This window comes from Pogona vitticeps, chromosome 5 (assembly GCF_051106095.1).
Source record: "Pogona vitticeps strain Pit_001003342236 chromosome 5, PviZW2.1, whole genome shotgun sequence".
In the NCBI taxonomy this organism is placed as follows: domain Eukaryota; kingdom Metazoa; phylum Chordata; class Lepidosauria; order Squamata; family Agamidae; genus Pogona; species Pogona vitticeps.
In genome coordinates, this window is record NC_135787.1 from 3,062,949 (window position 1) to 3,068,607 (window position 5,659).

The 5,659-nt window shown below is 48.3% G+C and overlaps 1 long non-coding RNA gene across 1 annotated transcript; it reads right to left on the minus strand.

Annotated features, from left to right (window-relative positions):
• Positions 1-4,419: 4,419 nt before the first annotated feature.
• LOC140707803 (uncharacterized) lies at positions 4,420-5,659 on the minus strand. The gene is made up of 3 exons (XR_012087986.2): positions 5,407-5,659; positions 5,122-5,306; positions 4,420-4,687 (listed from the first exon to the last, which is right to left on the minus strand). It is a non-coding gene; the product is annotated as an uncharacterized LOC140707803 (long non-coding RNA).

Consider the following 5,659-nt stretch of genomic DNA (forward strand, 5'->3'; position numbering starts at 1 on the left):
AGAGTACTTCCTTTTTCACACGGTTGTACCTTGTTGGGTGATCCCCTTCCACTTTCTGATCCAAAGATACCAACAACAAACAAAACGCTTGAGCTGTAGGGTCTCCCTTTCTTGTGGCCTATTCAGCCAGAGGAGATGACCCGTTTTGGCTCTTCCGCCTGGCCTTCCTCCCCCCCCTTTCCCTTTTCTCCTCACTTACCCAGGTATCACGCCGGAGATGGCAAAACTCATCGGAAGGATGAGGAAGAGGCAGGAAAAGCAAATTGCAGTTTGGATTAAGAAATGGAGAGCAGCCAGGATCAAAAGGACATTCAAGAATCGCTGGAATCTGGGTGGGATCTCTGGCTGGAGGAAGGCGTCGCCAGCTCCCTGGGCAGGGCGAGGCGCCTGGATCGGCCCCAGGAGCATCTTGGAGAGACCTGCAGGAGGAAAGCAACAGCCAGAACAATGGGTGGCGCCCCCCCACACACACACTCCATTGGCCCTTCAAGGCGCATTCAGAGGCTGCTCACCGACCCGATGCTTGATCAGCTTGCAGGCTACACAGCACCTTTTCTCTGGGGGGCTGTTCCAGGACAGGGTTCTGAAACGGCAGCTGGCCAGGAGTGGCCCCCAGGTTCACTGCCGTGAACTTAGTTAACAAGTGGCTCTGTTTTAAAAAAACAACTGATTCTTTTTTTAATGGTCTATAAAGGTATCGCCTATTTTTGCATTTGGATTTTATTTTGTTCAGACCACACACGGCTGCCCTTGATTTCAGCTGATTTCCTGTCGGCTTTTGGGCATGCTCTGAAGCACCGTTGCTTAACCTGTAAAGCGTGAAGTGGTCTGAGGCCAGGATTCGGGGTGGGTGAGTGGGTCTTATAAGAACATGCTCATGAGTCCAGCTTGGGAAAGTCCCTTTTGTATTATCAGCCCCGACCTCCACAAGCCAACAATGGCTACTGGCTTCATTCAATTAACTAGCTGGATAGCTGGGGGGGGGGGAGAGGGAGAGACTGGACTGGATGGGCCTTTGGTATTACCTAGAGCTTGCAAAAGTTACTTTTTTTGGCCTTCAGCTTCCAGGATCCTCCAGCCACCATGACCAGCAGCAATGGCAAAACTGATTTGGGATACACTTTGCGAAAGTTCTCGTGTCACCTACCAGACCGCTCCTCCTTGGTTCCTTTATGTTGTGTTGCTCAGAACGGAGTCAGTTTTCCCCACAGTGACCCACTATTTTCCATGTGTCTTTTTAGCATGGGAGATTAAAAGGATGCCAAGGGAGAACAGGCCTTGGATCCCCTATTGAAGGAAATCTGTATTTCTAACTATTGTGAGTCTCTCCCCTTTAGAGACGCAGTTTCGTCAAAGCCCTGTGCTCTCAGCAGTCAGAATTGCAAATGAAGCCCTGGTTTACTCCCCTATGACCAGTCACAAAACAAATGTAAGCCAACGCGCAGCATGAGGAAGTAAGGGAAAAACAGGCACACAAGCTGCGTGATCCGCTTTGGCCACAAGTTACATTCGGATCAGGGCTAATCTCAAACAAATTGGTTTTTATGAAAGAGAGAGGGAGGGAGGGAGGGAGAGAGAGGAACAGTGACTCACCTCCCAGTTCCAGCAGAATTTAACCATGCATCTTATTTTCAGAGCATCACTTGTGCCCCCCCCCAGATAGGACTCCCGCTGCCCCCCCCAGGAGGCTCCTTCTTTCCTTCCCTAACAAAGCCTCCCTCTGCCAGCGTACCTCTCTGGAAGTTGTCCTTCTCTGCAATTTCTTCCCGCTGAGGTGTGCCCTGATGTCATAAACACAACCACTGAGGTTCATCTCCATAAAAGGCACCGGCCCCACCACCCATCATCCCCCTCAAATCATTCAGAAAACAGGAAACATGTAGCTATCTCGTTGGTTATTCAAAGTTATTCGTTATTTTAAAAAACCAGCCGGAGGAGGTGGGTCTTCAACCGTCAGTGGAAGGATAAAAGGGAGGGGTAGGAAACTAAAAAAAAAACTAAACATTCCATAACCTGGGAGCCACCACAGAGAAGGCCCTGTCAAATGGGTCTGGAATGGCAATGGGACTGAGAGCAGGGCCTCTCCTGAAGATCTTAAGGACTGGGAAGGCTCATCCATTCTTCTGACATTCTGAAAGATGAGATGAATTCTGTTCAGAGATCCTGGTTTCCTGCCCTGTTATAAGTGTTAATTTACTCAGCCGTGCTAAGATAATTGTGCTCTCACCAATTAGCGCTGATTTGCAATTTGCAAACAGTTTACACTTTTATTGAATGGTCACAGGCTGTACTTCTGTACAACGGTCTATTTACTGTGGAACTCCTACCATCGCATCCGGGACTGGCCTTGGCATTAAGAAATCGTTGGCTATGTCCTCTTTTTAAAAAATATATATTCTTGTATTCTTACTACCAGTGAAGGGAAAGTGTGTTTAGACCACCCAGAGTAGACCTTTGGTCTCGATGGGCGGGATAGGAATCAAATAAATAAATAAATAGACCTGTCTTGCTTCTTTCTGGCACGGCTCTAGTGCTACAGTTTTTAAAGGTGACTCAGAGCACTCCTCCTGATCACCCCATTCTGCAATCTGTGTGGATGATTAATCCACCCGAAAGAGAGCTGTGAGTGGTGTTCTCTTTGGTGACAACCGTTGTGTGACACACGCGGTGGGTTGTGACATGAAAAGGAATGATGGAGAAATCCCTTCCTCTATTTTCGTCTCCTCTTACTGTTTTTTTTTAATTCCCAAATTGACACAGCGCTGTTCTAGATATATGAGAGGCTCCCTTTGATACTTCTATTGTATCTGATGCTGCATTGACTCCTTGGAAGGAATAAAAAAATTAAAGGGGGAAATTGCCATGACCAGCAGGGGACCAGAGGCAGAGCAGGGAGCGTCAGTAATCGAAAACAGGGCAATCCACAGACCGGTCTGGATCCTTCTCATAGAAGAAAATCTCCAGTGTGAATGAAAAGATCACTCAAGTGAGAGATAAAATAGAGCATAATGAAGATAAGAACTTTTTAACCAGTCTGTTCCAACCAGCTCTGTCTGAACATGCCCTAAAAGTGGTGGCTGCAGGATAGAACCCTTTTGGGAAGGAGATCCTTCCTTCCTTCCTTCCTTCCTTCCTTCAGCTACGTCAGGGAAGCATGCAACTCTCATGCCATCTTGTGTTCATGAAGAGAACAGAGAGCAAGGCAAGTGTTTGAGAAAAGCAGTCAGTCCACCAATGAGAAGGTGGTATTTCTCTTGTGGCGGTCCGGGTCACGTTTCACCCTGCAGGGCTGGGCTTGGTAGAAAGCTGTTCTGTACATTTTCAGTGAGCATGGAGTGCCTACCAGGCAGAGGGAGGAAAGTCTGCTTACTCGGACTACAAAAGAAAATAACTTTTTGAGTACAACTCTCAGAACACCCCCAGCTGCAAAGGAAGGAAGGAAGGAAGGAAGGAAGGAAGGAAGGAAGGAAGGAAGGAAGGAAGGAAGGAAGGAAGGAAGGAAGGAAGGAAGGAAATCACAGAGCTTGAGAAGTCAGTTTTTGAATGAGAGCTTCCAAAATCCCCTGGAAATCATGGCCATTGGCCATGTTTTCTAGGGGATTCTGGGTTTTGTTGTCCTAAAAGTAACATTCTGGCATGAGATGCATCCAAGTGAAAACTAAACAGCTATGTGTTAGATACCCTTTGACTCAGAGAGTGCGTGTCACACTCTTGGGCATTACCTATGTTTGTTCGTTCGTTCGTTCATTCAGTCAGTCAGTCAGTCAGTCAGTCAGTCAGTCAGTCAGTCAGTCAGTCAGTCAGTCAGTCAATCAATCAATCAATCAATCAATCAATCAATCAATCAATCTGATGAAGTTACTGGAACTGGACACTAGAGGGAGGCAGACTCCATGTTATGTATAAAGGTAAAGGTTCCCCTTGACATTGAGTCCAGTCGTGTCCAACTCTAGGGGGCAATGCTCATCCCTGTTTCCAAGCTATAGAGCCAGCGTTTGTCCGGGGACAGTTTCCGTGGTCACATGGCCAGCGCGACTAGACATGGAACGCTGTTACCTTTCCACCATGATGGTACCTATTTATCTGCTCGCATTTTGGATTTTGCATGCTTTTGAACCGCTAGGTTGGTGAGGGCTAGGACAAGTGACGGGAGCTCACTCCATTGCGTGGATTCGATCTTACAACGGCTGGTCTTCCGACCTTGCAGCACAGAGGCTTCTGCGGTTTAACCCGCAGCACCACCACGAGGATTATAGTGAACATGTTATGTACAGTATAGTGTTCACTATAATCCATGATTTTCAGCATCCACAGGGGAGCTTAGAACCATTCCCTTTCAAATATGGGGGTCCTGTTGTCATTGAAGGTAATGAAAGTAAAACTCACACTTGGTTTTGGAATTTTTCCACCCCAGTAATGCATTCCAGGAAAAAAAAGCAACGTGTACTCAAATGCACTCTTTTATTGCGATGGGGCCTCCGGCTCGGGGGCCTCCACTTCTTCAAAGATGAACATGAAGGGCAGGAGAAGGCAAAGGTACAAGAGGATGACCGAGGTGTAAGAGAGGAAGTAGAGAGCCCCCAAACACACCACAATGTCTAGGATCCGTTCAAAAGTTTCGAAGACCTCTTCCGCCGGGGTCCCCATGAGGATGGATGGCAGCTTCTCCCAAGATGTCGGGCTGTCCCTGAGGGAGAAACAGGGAAGAAGAGGTGCGGATAAAAACCCGGAGAAGCCCATGGGGGGGGGGTCTGCCGGTGCCATGACTCTGGAAGACAAACAGGAGATTGGCTTCGGAAGAGGGGGGCCTGCCTGTCTTTGAAATCTGACACCTGTCCATCTTCCAGAGTCACGGCTCCCGCAGAGCGACGCAACTGAACCGTCAGGACTTGCAAAGGAAGCCTGGGTTTCCCTCCAGAAGACCGTTCCCAAAACAGAGCCAGCCCATCAGCAAACTGTTCCCCCTGACATCCTCTTCAGCCAGGTTTCCAGATCTAGCTCTAGAAGCTGCCACACAGTCCTGAAGAGAAGGATGTTTCTAGGCATGCACAGAGTCCTTTCCACTCACCCCCTGGAACCCAGCCCTGGCCTTCTCTACATAAAAGACTTCTTCCCACGCACCTTCTTTACCTCCAGCCTCACCAGCTTTGACTCCCCTGTCCTGCATCACCCCGTCTTTTTCTCCGATGTTGCTGCATTCATTTTAACGGGGGACCCATCCCAGGTCTTGTCTTGAACTGTCGATAGAAGGTTAAAGGTTTGCCATCGAGGCTTGTTTGGAGCCCCCCCCCCAGAGTTTGTGGCACCTGTCAAAAAAGAGACTTCGTGTCATTGATCAGAGATGAGAGAACCACCTCAAGAAAACCAACTCCCCACCACGCACTGAAATGAGTTTTCTAGTTTTACCTCGGCACAGGATGTTGTGCTGCCAGCTGCCGAGCAGTCCCCTCTTCCTACCGAAGACTTTGGACAAATGACCTCAGAGGTGGCTGTTATTCTTCTGATGTCATAACCAGAGGGATTACATCACAGGCAGTGATTGGCCTCCTCTCTCCATCCCTTTTGCCCAGACCAGATGTATTCGTTCTGATCAGAGAAGAAGAAAAAAACTGTCACCCTTGGTTTCAGAGTCGAACATCATGTGACTGCGGAGTTCTGT